The 15,104-nt window shown below is 43.3% G+C and overlaps 1 pseudogene; it reads left to right on the top strand.

Annotated features, from left to right (window-relative positions):
- The window catches only part of LOC120018083, a 79,231-nt pseudogene extending 74,502 nt beyond the window's left edge, over window positions 1-4,729 (top strand).
- The last annotated feature ends 10,375 nt before the right edge of the window (window positions 4,730-15,104 follow it).

Consider the following 15,104-nt stretch of genomic DNA (forward strand, 5'->3'; position numbering starts at 1 on the left):
CAAGCAGAGGGGAATAGTGAACAGAGTAGAAATGGAAGCACAGTGGAAAAGTCTGAAGGAGAGAAATGTCTTTGAAGTGGCAGGAAATGTTTGGAAATAATTTTTGTATGAAGCATAGGCCTCTTTCCCTTCCTTCCGTAGCCATTGGACCGGAGCAGCAATATCATTCATTTTAATACCTGTAATGTTAACTGGAGGAGACAGTAATGGGTAATTCCACGATAACGAAATTGCACTGAGACTCTGATTTTTTCACCTAAAATTTATGCCAAACAAAAACGATTGATTTAAAATTTTAACAAACCATACAAATCCATGCACAAGGAATATTTTTAACAATTTACACTGAAAATGTTACAAAACAAATTTACTGGAAAAACTGTGCAGATGCAAAGTTTGGTAACAGAATTTAGGTAAAATCTCCCTCAGTTTTATATGTGAACACGTTTTCTAAAAACTCTGTATCAAAGATGTCTGCAGAAGAATGAGGTGTCAGCTATGACATGAATCCTTGACTTTGAAAAAACATATTTTGGTTATTGAACTACACTAAGTGAAGTGGAATTATACCTGGTAACGGAATTGCGGTAACAGAATTTCATCATTGGTCCCTAATCTGTACTATACAGAAATGCATAATTATGGATATGAATGTCATTCTCTTCATAGTGATGTATCCTGAATAGGTTCACAAAGGTAGAAATATCCAATATCCTCCTCTGCATATTTTGTGTATTATTCTACACACTGGCTATTATTTTTATGAGCTCTGCCCCCAAACAAGACCAAATCTGAACCAATCATAAACGTCTATGTTTCACAAGTTTGGACATCAAAGTATAGCACAGTAGAGCGCAGTAGTGTACAGTAGAGTACAATAGAGTACAGCACGGCACGGCACAGTAGAGTTGAGTTCAGTACAGTAGAGTTCAGAACAGTACAGTACAATACAGTAGAGTAGAGTTCAGTGGAGTACAGTACAATACTGTACAGTAGAGTTCAGTGGAGTACAGTACAATACTGTACAGTAGAGTAGAGTTCAGTGGAGTACAGTACAATACTGTACAGTAGAGTAGAGTTCAGTGGAGTACTGTACAATACTGTACAGTAGAGTAGAGTTCAGTGGAGTACAGTACAATACTGTACAGTAGAGTTCAGTGGAGTACAGTACAATACTGTACAGTAGAGTAGAGTTCAGTGGAGTACAGTACAATACTGTACAGTAGAGTAGAGTAGAGTTCAGTGGAGTACAGTACAATACTGTACAGTAGAGTAGAGTTCAGTGGAGTACTGTACAATACTGTACAGTAGAGTAGAGTTCAGTGGAGTACAGTACAATACTGTACAGTAGAGTAGAGTTCAGTGGAGTACTGTACAATACTGTACAGTAGAGTTCAGTGGAGTACAGTACAATACTGTACAGTAGAGTAGAGTTCAGTGGAGTACAGTACAATACAGTAGAGTAGAGTTCAGTGGAGTACAGTACAATACTGTACAGTAGAGTAGAGTTCAGTGGAGTACTGTACAATACTGTACAGTAGAGTAGAGTTCAGTGGAGTACAGTACAGTACAGTACAGTAGAGTAGAGTTCAGTGGAGTACAGTACAATACTGTACAGTAGAGTAGAGTTCAGTGGAGTACTGTACAATACTGTACAGTAGAGTAGAGTTCAGTGGAGTAGAGTACAATACTGTACAGTAGAGTAGAGTTCAGTGGAGTACTGTACAATACTGTACAGTAGAGTAGAGTTCAGTGGAGTACAGTACAGTACAGTACAGTAGAGTAGAGTTCAGTGGAGTACTGTTGAGTAGAGTAAAGTTCAGTATAATACAGTACATTGTAGAGGGAGAATGGCTGGTCTGAGGTAAGGCCTTGCATCGGAACAATCTAGACTGACGAATATGAATATTAGTACGCAGGCTAAGGTGGAAATTAACTGCCATTCAAAATGAGGAGCGAATCTAGGGGAATGAAAAGTACATAGTGCATGCTAATATGCTAACGCTAACAATCTTTTCCCCGTGTCCACTGCACAGTACACATACTTTATTTTGTCGTGGCAAAGTGGGAGTGACTTGACACAATGATTGTTTTCACAAGGCAATTAGGAGCCGTGTACCTTTTCTCATTCAATTAGCTGGGTGACGAGCGATCGAGTGAGTCAGCTCTGAGACCGCATGGCTTAGCATCCTGCGTGCTAACAACACAGCAGATCTGTCTGAGAAATCCTGCTCACATCACTCTAGTTATATATTCTTCTCCTAAAGATACATCCTCTTTCTATTCTCTCTACGCCGTCTCTAAGTCCCTTAATATTCCATACTTGTCCTCAAGTCATTCTCGACTTCCAAGTCATTACCGAGCAGAAGTCTCCTTTAATCTTGATTGACCCGTGTGGTGGGAATAGTGTAGTATAACACAGGAAATTAGACCCAGGAAAAAGGTAATGAGATGTGATTCAATGAGCAAATGTATTTGAATGATAGCAGGTGTTTGTTTCTCGGTGGATGGTTGTGTCTGTGTGATTGATATGCAATGAAGTATGAATAGTACACAGTATGCATGTTAAGTATGCAGATTAAATAAGTAGTAGGTAAACCAGATTTTGGGCACGGCCCTTGACTTCCAGCCTCATCGTGAAGTGGCAGAGTATGCCATGCACTGTATATGTATGGAGGCTGCTGAGGGGAGTACGGCTCATAATAATGGCTGGAACGGCGCTAATGGAATGGTATCAAACAAATGGAAACCACTCGTTTGATGTATTTGCTACCATTCCACTTATTCCGCTCCAGCCATTGCCACAAGCCCGTCCTCCTCCTCTGTTGTCAGACACACACGTCTTCCTTAATTGTGTGCAGCGAATTCTACTAGATCAAAAGCCTAAATTAATATGACATCCTGGCATTTAAAGCATACAAAACTTTCTATATTTCACATACTATAAAACTATATTTTTTCACATACCCAAAATGTCTACTATTTGGAACACAAATACAGGTATTGAGACACGGCCAAGCACTTTTTAACTCAAATGCAATTTTAAGCACTAACCCTAACCTTTACCTTCACACTAACCCTAGCTTCATGTGCACACCCCGGTTCAACCCTAACCCCAAACCTATCCCTAGCCTCAAACCTAACCCTACCCCTAGCCTCAAACCTAAACCTAACCCTAGCCTCAAGCCTAACCCTTACCTGTAACCCGAACCCTTTCCCTTGATAAAGGACCAATAAGCTAATGTGTTGTGGTCTCTCCTCTGTAGGGAACGTGTTTGTGGTGAGCCTGGCCTTTGCTGACCTCGTGGTGGCCTTCTACCCCTACCCATTGGTGCTCTACGCCATCTTCCATGACGGCTGGTCGCTGGGAGAGACACAGTGCAAAGTGACTAAGACCTGTCTGTCTGTGTGCCTGCCTGCCTGTCTGTCTGTCTGTCTGTCTGTCTGTCTGTCTGTCTGTCTGTCTGTCTGTCTGTCTGTCTCTCTGCCTTTCTAGCCCTGTTTATACCTGGTTCTAACATGTTATATGTATTGATCTTGTCCACATTCTGATTGTGCCCACATTTTTATACAGGTGTAGATGATTAAAATACAGATTGTCATCAGACAATGATTAGATCTTCCTGACCACCTCGGGAGGTAGTCAGGCACTCATTGTGTCTGGATATCTTACAAATATAGACGTATCTGGACAATGAAACCATTTAAATCATAATTATCCTGCCTTATGAAATCATTTACAGGTGGCACCATTGACTTATGGCATCCATATGGCTTAAAATAAATAAATATTATTTTGAAAGAATAGCTGTCAAATAATTTGCATACAGGGAGGGATGAGGAAATATGGTCACAATGCGGAGACATATTTCTGAAAATGTGGGCAAATTCAGAATGTGGACAAGATTAGGACAAAGGTTGAATGTTAGAACCAAGTATAAACAGGGCTTCTGTTTTCTCTCTCTCTTTCTAGGTCAGTGGTTTCCTGATGGGCCTGAGCGTCATCGGCTCCATCTTTAACATCACCGGCATCGCCATCAACCGCTACTGTTACATCTGCCACAGCTTTGCCTACGACAGGCTCTACAGCTACCGCAACACCCTCTTCCTGGTGGGGCTCATCTGGCTTCTCACCATCCTGGCCATCATACCAAACTTCTTCGTAGGGTCGCTCCAGTACGACCCCAGGGTGTATTCGTGTACCTTTGCCCAGGCCGTCAGTACATCGTACACCATCACCGTGGTGGTGATTCATTTCTTTGTGCCCATAGCCGTGGTTACCTTCTGCTACCTGAGGATCTGGATCCTGGTCATCCAGGTGAGGAGGAAGGTGAAGTCAGAGGTGAAGCCCCGCCTCAAACCCAGCGACATGCGCAACTTCATCACCATGTTCGTGGTGTTCGTGCTCTTTGCCATCTGCTGGGCGCCGCTCAACTTCATCGGTCTGGCCGTGGCCATCGACCCAGAGACGGTGGCGCCACGGATCCCCGAGTGGCTGTTTGTGGTCAGCTACTTCATGGCGTACTTCAACAGTTGCCTTAACGCCATCATCTACGGCCTGCTCAACCAGAACTTCCGTAAGGAATACAAACGGATTATCATGTCCATGTGGATGCCTGGTCTGTTCTTCCAGGAGGCGTCACAGGGGGGTACAGAGGGTATAAGGAGCAAGCACTCGCCCAGACTGGGACTCAACAACAACGATCACGTCAAGGGAGAGGCTTTGTGACGCTGACTCCAAGGTTCTTCTCGCCTCCACTCCTCTCCTCCACTTCTCTCCTCCACTTCTCTCCTCCACTCCTCCCCTATGGTGTTGTTGGACTTGTTTCTTTTTTCTTCTCTCTCTCTCTCTTTTTTCAGTCATGGAGTTCCATTTCTCTCCTGTATCTCACTGACTGCACAGTTGTGCTGTTACCGAAGCCTCAAAGAAGTCTCGGAATGGTGCGTATTAAAGAGAGAGAGAGACATACACAAAGGTGTTGACTGATGCTAACTGACTGTGTTATTCACAATTCGAAGAGTGCCATTCATGAAGCATATATGTTCTATCTTATTATGTATCATGTCCTTAAGTATACACCTCAGGCTGCCTGCCTCCTCTCTGCTGCTGTAGTATTATGCATTTCAAAGTGTAAGCCCCAAAAGTATTATTACATTTTTTTTACACCATTACGTCCATGACATTTTTGTATAAGACAGGGTATTTAAAGACACATTTGTTATCTTCACAGTTTCCTCTGTAAAAGTATTTATCACACAGTTTATTATATTTTCTATATCGATATATCTATATCATTATGACAATCATTATGGCTAGCGTACATTAGCGTAGAAAACTATTTGTAAAAACCCTATTGGTTGTAAATAACAAATAAGCAATGGAGCATGCCAACGGTAGGAGCTCACAAGGTCCTACTACTAACTAGGCAATTGGATTGTCAAAAGGTGCCTGATTTTATGCTCATGGTCTCAAACAGGAGATTTACCAAAAACAACCCCTTTACAATTTAACCCAGTTAGTATGGGTTAACTCGTTAGGGTTGGAGTCAGCATATAGCGTTAGGCTTAGAGTTACACAAGGATATAAGACTGAATAGACAACTACATTAGATACATCAGCAGATTTGGTCATTTCTGTTGAGTCAGGAATGGGGTGCTGTGATGCCCCTCGACGGAGTGTCCTGAAAAACCCTCGCTGGTACATTATAAGCACAATAAAGCTGTTTTAACTCGGACGACATTGTACTTATGCAGTTTACAGGTTTCAACTGTACTCTTAGTAATGCATGAAGACATGTGACCTATTCTATGCATTTTACACTTCATGTCATTACCTTAAAACACTACAGCAAACCAACTTACTCAATACTATATGTGAATAAGGACAATACTGTTTTTATGAAGAAGTTAATCTTAGTACAAATCAAGTGAATGAATTCAGGCCGTAATGACGCTGAATACCGTTGTTGTGATGCTGTGTTCCATAATGATGAAGAATGTGCATGATAAACTTTGATGCTTTGTGTATTGCTTTGGTTGTTTGTTTGTTTTTTATTTTTGTTTTGCTTTGAAGCAAGGGTCTCTATTCAATCTGTAACACGGAAGTTCAGCGTTACAGCGTGATTGAAATTTAAAAGCAATGTTCCCACGTTAGCAGAGACTACATTCACTGTACACACTGCATATGTTAGTTCAATCGGAAATGACCTTCACATTTCTATTGATGACCTTGTGAAAACTGCTGCTGAAGATATCGATGATGTTGACAAAGATTATATGATGATGATGATGGTAAGATCATTCTTAATTGGCATGTATGCATGTGGATGCACAGGGAGAAGGAGCACAGTGGTCAAGCTATAATATTTTTTATTTTTTAATTAAGCGAAATACATTGTATTTATTGCTGTGATTTACGTATAAAACTGATGAAGAATATGCTTTTGAAGGGTTGTCAATGTAAAAGTTTAGATGTTAATAAAAACGTTTACTTTTAACAACTTTTCTTAGTTATTATTCCTGCTTTTCAGACACATTGATAAGAGTGTAAATAATAACTGAGATGGCCAAGACAATTAATTTAGAGGATGCAGATTCACTTTTGGAAATTGCTGGGTTTGTAAAATACACTTACATGTTTTTCTGTGCAGTGATGTGAAAACTACAGCTGCTGGTGAGAAGTCTCTCTCCCGCTTCCTCTCCCTCTCTTTCTCCTTGCTCTCTCTTTCTCGCTCTATTCTTTAAGCACTGTTTTTCATTCTTTTTTTTCATTCCCCTCACACTATCTCCTCCTCCATCTTTCTCTCGCCTTTCTCCCACTCTTTCTCTCATTATTTCCTGTCTGCTCTTAGCTATTCCTTCTCCGTTCACTCCACTGCTTGCCCCATGATTCTGCACATGCGCAGTACTTGAGGCCGCCCTCTGTGAGCACTGCTTAGGGTTGGATGGGAGATTAATGCATACAAATTGCCTCTGTCAGCCCAAACATTGCTGAAGTTCCAGAGCACCCTTCATCTCCCTGATTTATTTATTTATTTGTTTATTTACATCCCCATTAGCTTTTGCAGAAGCAGCAGCTACTTTTCCTGGGGTCCAGTGTGTGTGTGTGTGGGGGGGGGGGGGGGGGGGGGGGGTGCTGTGCGTGTGTGTGTGTGTGTGTGTGTGTGTGTGTGTGTGTGTGTGTGTGTGTGTGTGTGTGTGTGTGTGTGTGTGTGTGTGTGTGTGTGTGAGAAACCTGTTCATTCTGCCATAACCAGGTCAACTCTGCACTTTCTCCTGGAACATGAGACCACACAAGTTCTGACAGACAGTACTGCTGCACTGGCCCAGATAGTGTGGATATTGTAAGTTTTTTTCAAGGTGCACACCTGTCACCTTTATTTGGTTTGTTCACATATGACATCGTGTTAACACACATATCTCCAGGCAAAGTCTCTTCCATCTTAGTTATTCCACACACACACACACACACACACACACACACACACACACACACACACACACACACACACACACACACACACACACACACACACACACACACACACACACAGAGACAGACAGACAGACACAGAGACAGACACACAGACACCGACGGACAGACAGAGACACATGTTTCACAGAGGGTAGTGCACAACAGAGGTGTTTAATTGATCTCTCAACGAGAGGCTGGCAGATTGCCATCGCTGAAAGGCAAATGACAAAGTCATTGCGGTGAGATAAAGCGTCTGAACAGCCTGGAAAAAAGCTTGTCAGGGGGGATTGTCGTCGCACAGCCCCCCTCCTCCCCTTTCCCACCCTGAGCCTGTGTGTGTGTGTGTATGTCTCTGAGTGAAGAGATGTGGGCCTGCCTGCATGACAGCAGCCTGAGATTTACGTCTTGACGCATCAGAACAGGAACAGACTTAACAATGGCAGGATTACATTTCTCTGACAGTTACGTCCGACCTGGCATGGACCATGGAAGGGTGGGTGGTAAGGTAGCTAGGGGATAAAGAGAAAGCGAGGACGGTAGGATGGCATAGAGTAAGCCATTGGAGTATCAAATCAAATGAAATAAAAACATTTGTGTACACAGTTTAGCAGATGTTATGACGGGTGTAGCAAAATGCTTTTGTTCCTAGTTCCTATCACTCAATGCAGTAAATGTCAACAAGCACAGAATAATCCAAAATCTTTAAATAAATCCAAAATGTTGTACAGCAGTAGATAAATAAATAGTATGCAAACATTATTAAAGTGACCCGTGTTCAATGACTATGTACATAGGGCAGCAGTCCCTAAGGTGCATGGTAGAGTACAACCAGCTAGTGACTGAAAGGCAGAGTAGGGTACTGGGCGGAGGGCAGGCTACAGGGCAGAGGCAGTCTAGTGGTGGCTCTTTAACAGTCTGATGGCCTGGGGTTAGAAGCTGTTTTTCAGTCTCTCGGTCCCAGCTTTATGCACCTGTACCGTCTCCGCCTTCTAGATGATAGTGGGGTGAATAGGCCGCGGCTCAGGTGGATGAGGTCCTTGACAAAACAGAGATGCTAGTTTTAGGTCCCAAGAAACAAAGAGATCTGCTGTCGAATCTGACAATGAATCTCGAATATTGCACGATGTTTGTTATCTCAAATAAGGACCTCAAGTTACTCTGGACCCTGATCTCTCACTTTGACCAGCCTTTTTCGATCTTCGTAACATTGCAAAAAACTGAAACTTTTTGTCGAAAAATGCTATTGTCACTTCAAGATTAGACTACTGCAATGCTCTATTCTCCGGCTACCCAGATAAGGCACTAAATAAACTTCAGTTAGTTCTAAATACAACAGGCCTTATTGTTCATACAATTTCCAAGCAAACAGCTGGAGGCAGGGCTTTCTCCTATAGAGCTCCATTTTTATGGAATGGTCTGCCAATCTATGTGAGAGATGCCGACTCGGACTCAACATTTAAGTCTTTACTGAAGACTCATATTTTCAGTACGTCCTATGATTAAGTGTAGTTTTGCCCAGAGGTGCGAAGGTGAACGGCAAGGCACTGGAGTGACAAAACACCCTTGCTGTCTGCCTGGCTGGCTCCCCTCTCTCTACTGGGATTCTCTGCCGCTGACCCTATTACGGGGGCTGAGTCACTGGCTTGTTCAGGCTCTCCCATGCCGTCCCTAGGAGGGGTGCATCATGCTATACTCGACCTGAGTGGGTTGAGTCACTGATGGGATCTTCCTTCCTGTCCTCAGGCTTGTGCGGTGGGGGAGATCTTTGTGGGCTATACTCAGCCTTGTCTCAGGGTAGTAAGTTAGTGTTGATAACTCTTTGGTGGTGTGGGGGCTGTGCTTTGGCAAAGTGGGTTGGGTTATATCCTGCCTGGTTTGCCCTGTCTGGGGGTAACTTTGGACAGGGCTATAGTGCCCCCTGACTACCCTTGTCTCAGTCTCCAGTATCTATGCTGCAATAATCTATGTGCCCTGAGTCTGGCATACTGTATCTGTATCTGTAATTCTCCTGTCTTATCTGGTGTTCTTAGGTATGCTCTCTCTAATTCTTCTCTGTCTACCCCTCCCGGAGGACCTGAGCCCTAGTACCATGCCTCAGGATTACCTAGCCTGACAACTCCTGGCGGTCCCCGTCCCCAGTCCACCTGGTCGTGCTGCTGGTCCAATTTCTGCTGTTCTGCCTGCGGCTATGGAACCCTGACCTGTTCACCGGTTGTATTTCCTTGTCCCGGACCGTCTGTTTTGACCCTCCCTCTCTCTATCTCTCACCTGCTGTCTCAACCTCTGAATGCTTGGCTATGAAAAGCCAACTGACATTTATTCCTGAGGTGCTGACCTGTTGCACCCTCTATAACCACTGTGATTATTATTTGACCCTGCTGGTCATCTATGAACGTTTGAACATCTTGAAGAACGATCTGGCCTTAATGGCCATGTACTCTTATCTACATCTGCATTGCTTGCTCCCTGGGGTTTTAGTCTCGGGTTTCTGTGTAAGCACTTTGTGACAACTGCTGATATAAAAAGGGCTTTATAAATACATTTTGATTTATTGGCCTTCCTGTGACACCGGGTGCTGTAGGTGTCCTGGAAGGCAGGCAGTGTGCTCCCGATGGTATATTGGGCTGACCGCATCACACTTTGGAGAGTCCTGCGGTTGCGGACAGTGTAGTTGCCGTACAAGGCGATGATACAGCCCAACAGAAGGCGCTCAATAGGACCATTTCAGGTCATCAGTGATGTGCACGCTGCTTTTGACCCTCTCCACTACGGCCCCGTAGTCCACGATCATCTCTCTCTTTTTTTGTTGACGTTGAGGGAGAGGTTATTTTTCCACAAAGGCACTCGCATCCTCCCTGTAGGCTGTCTCATCGTTGTTGGTAATCAGGCCAACCATTGTTGTGTCGTCAACAAACTTGATGATTGAGTTGGAGACGTGCGCAGCCATACAGTCATGGGTGAACACGGTGTACAGGAGGGGGCTGTGCACGCACCCCTGTGGGCCCCATGTTGTGGATCAGTGTGGCGGAGTTGTTGTTGCCTACCTTCACCACCTGGGGTGAGCCCGTCAGGAAGTCCAAGACCTAGTTGCACAGGGAGGGGTTCAGACCCAGGGTTCTGAGCTTAGTGCTGAGGTTGGAGGGCACTATGGTGTTGAAGGCTGAGCTGTAGTCGAAGAATAGCGAACAGCATTCTTATATAGGTATTCCTCTTGTCCAGTTGGGATAGGGCAGTGTGCAGTGCAATATGCCTTGTCCATGGATCTGTTGGGGCGGTATGCAAATTGTAGTGGGTCAAGGGTGTCAGGTAAGGTGAAGGTGATATGGTCCTTAACTAGCCTCTCAAAACACCATGATGACAGAAGTGAGTGCTACAGGGCGATAGTCATTTAGTTCAGTTACCTTCGCTTTCTTGGGTACAGGAACGATGGGGGACATTGTGAAGCAAGTGGGGACAACAGACTGGGATAATGAGAGATTGAATATGTCCGTGAACACTCCAGCCAGCTGGTCTGCGCATGTTCTGAGGATGCAGCTTGAGATGCCTTCTGGGCCGGCAGCCTTGCAAGGGTTAACACGCTTAAATGTAATACTCACGTCGGCCACGGAGATCGGGAGCATAAAGTCCTCATGAGCAGCAGCACTTGATGCGGTTGGCATTTGATGGTGAGGTATTCAAGATCGGGAGATTAAAGGAGTTCTTTGTTCCTGTCCACGCGATGAACGGAAAACCCCGCTGGCTGTATGGACGGGGACAATATATCAGGAGAGAGCCACGATTCCATAAAACAGAGTATGTTATGGTCCTTTATGTCTCTCTGGAAGGAGATCCTTACCCTGAGTGTACTTTATTGTCCAGGAACTGAACGTTAGCAAGTAATATACTTGGAATGGTTTGCTCGCCGCCTGAGTCTGACTAGGACCCACCCTTTTTCTCCTCCGGCGACGTTTTGGAATATCACCCGGGATGAGTGGGGCTGCCTCTTGCAGTTCAAACAAAGGATCCAGGTCTGGGAAATCACATTTCTGGTCAAGTATGTTGCAGTATATATTTTTTCAGATTCACCATTTCCGATATAAAGCTTTTTTGTACCCTAAAGCAGTGTTATTCACTTCTGGTATTGGAGGGCCACAGGGCTAGAGTTAGGGTAATGATTGTGGTTAAGGCCAGGGTTAGGGTTAGGGTGGGTGTTAAGGGTTATGGTTGAGGCTAGGAATAGGGTTGAACCTGGATTTGGACATGAAGCTATGATTAGGGTTGTGGTGGAGGCTAGGTTAAGGTTAAGGGTTGAACCGGGATGTGGACATGAAGCTAGGGTTAGGTTTGTTGTTAGGGGTTAGGTTTGTAGTTGAGGGTTATGGTTGTGTTTGAGGGTTAGGGTTGAACTGGGTTGCGGACATGAAGCAAGGTTTGGGCATAGACATAGTTAGAGGACTCAACTTGGCTATAACCTGTTTTTGCATGGACATTGCCATTGAGTGCTTCCACCATTTTAAAGTAGTCAACTGGATGGGGATTCATATTGGTTGAGAGCAATCAGTCAATGATCATATCACTGTATTCATCTTCAAAATGGCTTTAGCACTGCTGGTGGCGGTAAATCACAAATATTAGCTTACACTTTTCTCAAACACAACAGAAGAAGAAAAATGACTAATTTAAAATGGAGATATAGCCTCAATGGGGTTATGGAGCTGCTCATGCTTCACAGATGCCGTAATGGCATATATACAGAGTTAATACCTCTTTCCATCTCTATGGGTTATGACTACTTTCTATTGTCTTTGTGATGTGACTGCTCACTTCCTGTTTTCTCTATGTCACTAACCAGTCTAATTGGGGCGTAAAACCCCAGTGATGCTTCCTCTCACAGTTCAGTTATGAATAATTGAGCTGCTATCACTGTTCTGTCTGGTGGTGCTTTGGCTTTGCCTTCTATTTTCACCCTGCTTCTCTAGCAGAGGCACAGTACGTTCACAGTCCTCTGGTATGTTTCCAGTCCATAATTGAGACCTAACATGTCATCCCTGCCAACTACTTTTTGTCAGTTACCATAGAAAGGGTCAGGCAGACACAAATGCCACGCACACACACACACACACACACACAGACTACACACGCTATAAATACAGGTTTCTATTTGGTGTGGTAAATCTTCACTGTATGTTTACAGTAGTGCCCTTTGTCTAGACTTCATTCTACCATCTTCTATTTGCTTTGATAATGCTCTTGAATAGAACATCTGATGTATAATCCACAGCTAGCTAGTGTATGTTTCTGGCACAGCAGTGGCAACAGATATATTCATTCAGTATTTAAGAGAGCTGGGGCCAACTGCAAAGCAGCACAAAGAACATATTATTATTCACTAAGGAGAATTTACGCCTTTTCTACACACTTATCAGCATTTGGTAATCAGACTTACCTTATTCAGTTGCATAACCCGATCTGCAGGTGTGGCTACCTTGCACGCTCTGAATAAATGTAATTAAACAGCTGAAAACGCTCCCACTTGCTGGCCAATAGATTTTCTCGTGGTTTTCATTCAATAGGGGTTTCAGTAGATTTATCTTAAGCCATCTTTTTAAATACAGTGTACCTTTTAGTTCGAATTTTGTCGACAGACTAACTAAAATATATTGAGAGAACGGGTTCAGAATATTGGTAATTATTATTAGAATTGGTAGATTTAAAAATACTCTGATCTTGTAGATTATTTAGGTTTAGGAAATGATTTAGTAATCATAAAAAAAGGTTAGGAGAGTCTTTATGCACGAAAGAAAACGGTTGTTTGATTCATTGGTAACACTTTACTTGACACCCAGTGTCATAACACATTATGACACGGTCATAACCATGTCATAATATGCCATAACAGCTGACATAACTTGTCATAACCTTTCATAATATGGTCATAAAACTGTCATGACCCATATATTTACACCAGTTGTGACATACAGGGCATTCGTAAAGTTACAGCCTTATTCTAAAATTGATTAAATATTTTTTTCCCACATCAATCTACACACAATACCCCATAATGACAAAGCAAAAAGAGGTTTTTAGATTTTTTTTGCAAATGTATAAAAAAACAAAAACAGAAATTCCTTATTTACATAAGTATTCAGACCCTTTACTATGAGACTCGAAATTGAGCTCAGGTGCGTCCTGTTTCCATTGATCATCCTTTAGATGTTTCTACAACTTGATTGGAGTCCACCTGTGGCAAACTCAATTGATTGAACATGACACACCTGTCTATATAAGGTCCCACAGTTGACAGTGCATGTCAGAGCAAAAACCAAGCCATGAGGTCGAAGGAATTGTCCGTACAGCTCAGAGACAGGATTGTGTCGAGGCACAGATCTGGGGAAGGGTACCAAAACATTTCTGCATCATTGAAGGTCCCCAAGAACAAAGTGGCCTCCATCATTCTTAAATGGAAGAAGTTTGGAACCACCAAGGTTCTTCCTAGGACTGCCCTCACGACCAAACTCAGCATTTGGGGGCCTTGGTCAGGGAGGTAACCATTAACCCGATAGTCACTCTGACAGAGCTCCAGAGTTCCTCTGTGGAGATGCGAGAACCTTACAGAAGGACAATCCATCTCTGCAGCACTCCACCAATCAAGCCTTTATGGTAGATTGGCCAGAAGGAAGCGTCTCCTCAGTTAAAGAAACATGACCGCCCGCTTGGAGTTTGCCAAAAGGCAAAGATTGAACTGTGGGGATGTTTTTCAGCGGAAGGAACTGGGAGACTAGTCAGGATCGAGGGAAAGATGAATGGAGTAATGTACAGAGAGACCCTTGATGAAAACCTGCTCCAGAGGGCTCAGGACCTCAGACTGGGGCGAAGGTTCACCTTCCAACAGGACAACGACCCTAAGCACACAGCCAAGACAACGCGGGACAAGTCTCTTGGTGTCTTAGAGTGGCCCAGCCAGAGCCCGGACTTGAACCCGATTGAACAGCTCTGGAGAGAACTGAAAGTAGCTGTGCAGTGACACTCCCCATCCAACCTGACAGAGCTTGAGAGGATCTGCAGAGAAGAATGGGAGAAAACTCCCCAAATACAGGTGTGCCAAGCTTGTAGCATCATACCCAAGAAAACTCGAGGCTGTAATCACTTCCAAAGGTGCTTCAATAAAGTATTGAGTAAAGGTTCTGAACACTTATGTAAATTCAGTATTTCAGTGTTTTATTTTTCATACTTTTCCAAAAAGTTCTAAAACCTGTTTTTGCTTTGACATTATGGAGTATTGTGTGTATATTGATGAGGTAAAAAAAAACAATTTCATCAATTTTAGAATAAGGCTGTAACGTAATAAGATGTAGAAAAAGTTAAGTGGTCTGAATACTTTCTGAATGCACTGTATATTGCATTATTTTATGGCTGGTTATGACACCTACATATGAGTGTCAAAACTCACATTTATTCAAATGTGTTTTTTTCCCTGCCAAGAAGTTTCCATTGGTTTGAAAGTTTGTTTCTGAAGTCCATTGTTGTTGTTGTAATGACTTCCTAACAGTCATGTTTTTTTCATCATATTTTAAATAACTTCAATCCCAAAGTCCAGTTCAGACTATGGGAGGCACACAATATTAAATAGAGCCATGACTACATGGAACTC

This window comes from Salvelinus namaycush, chromosome 23, assembly GCF_016432855.1.
Source record: "Salvelinus namaycush isolate Seneca chromosome 23, SaNama_1.0, whole genome shotgun sequence".
NCBI lineage: Eukaryota > Metazoa > Chordata > Actinopteri > Salmoniformes > Salmonidae > Salvelinus > Salvelinus namaycush.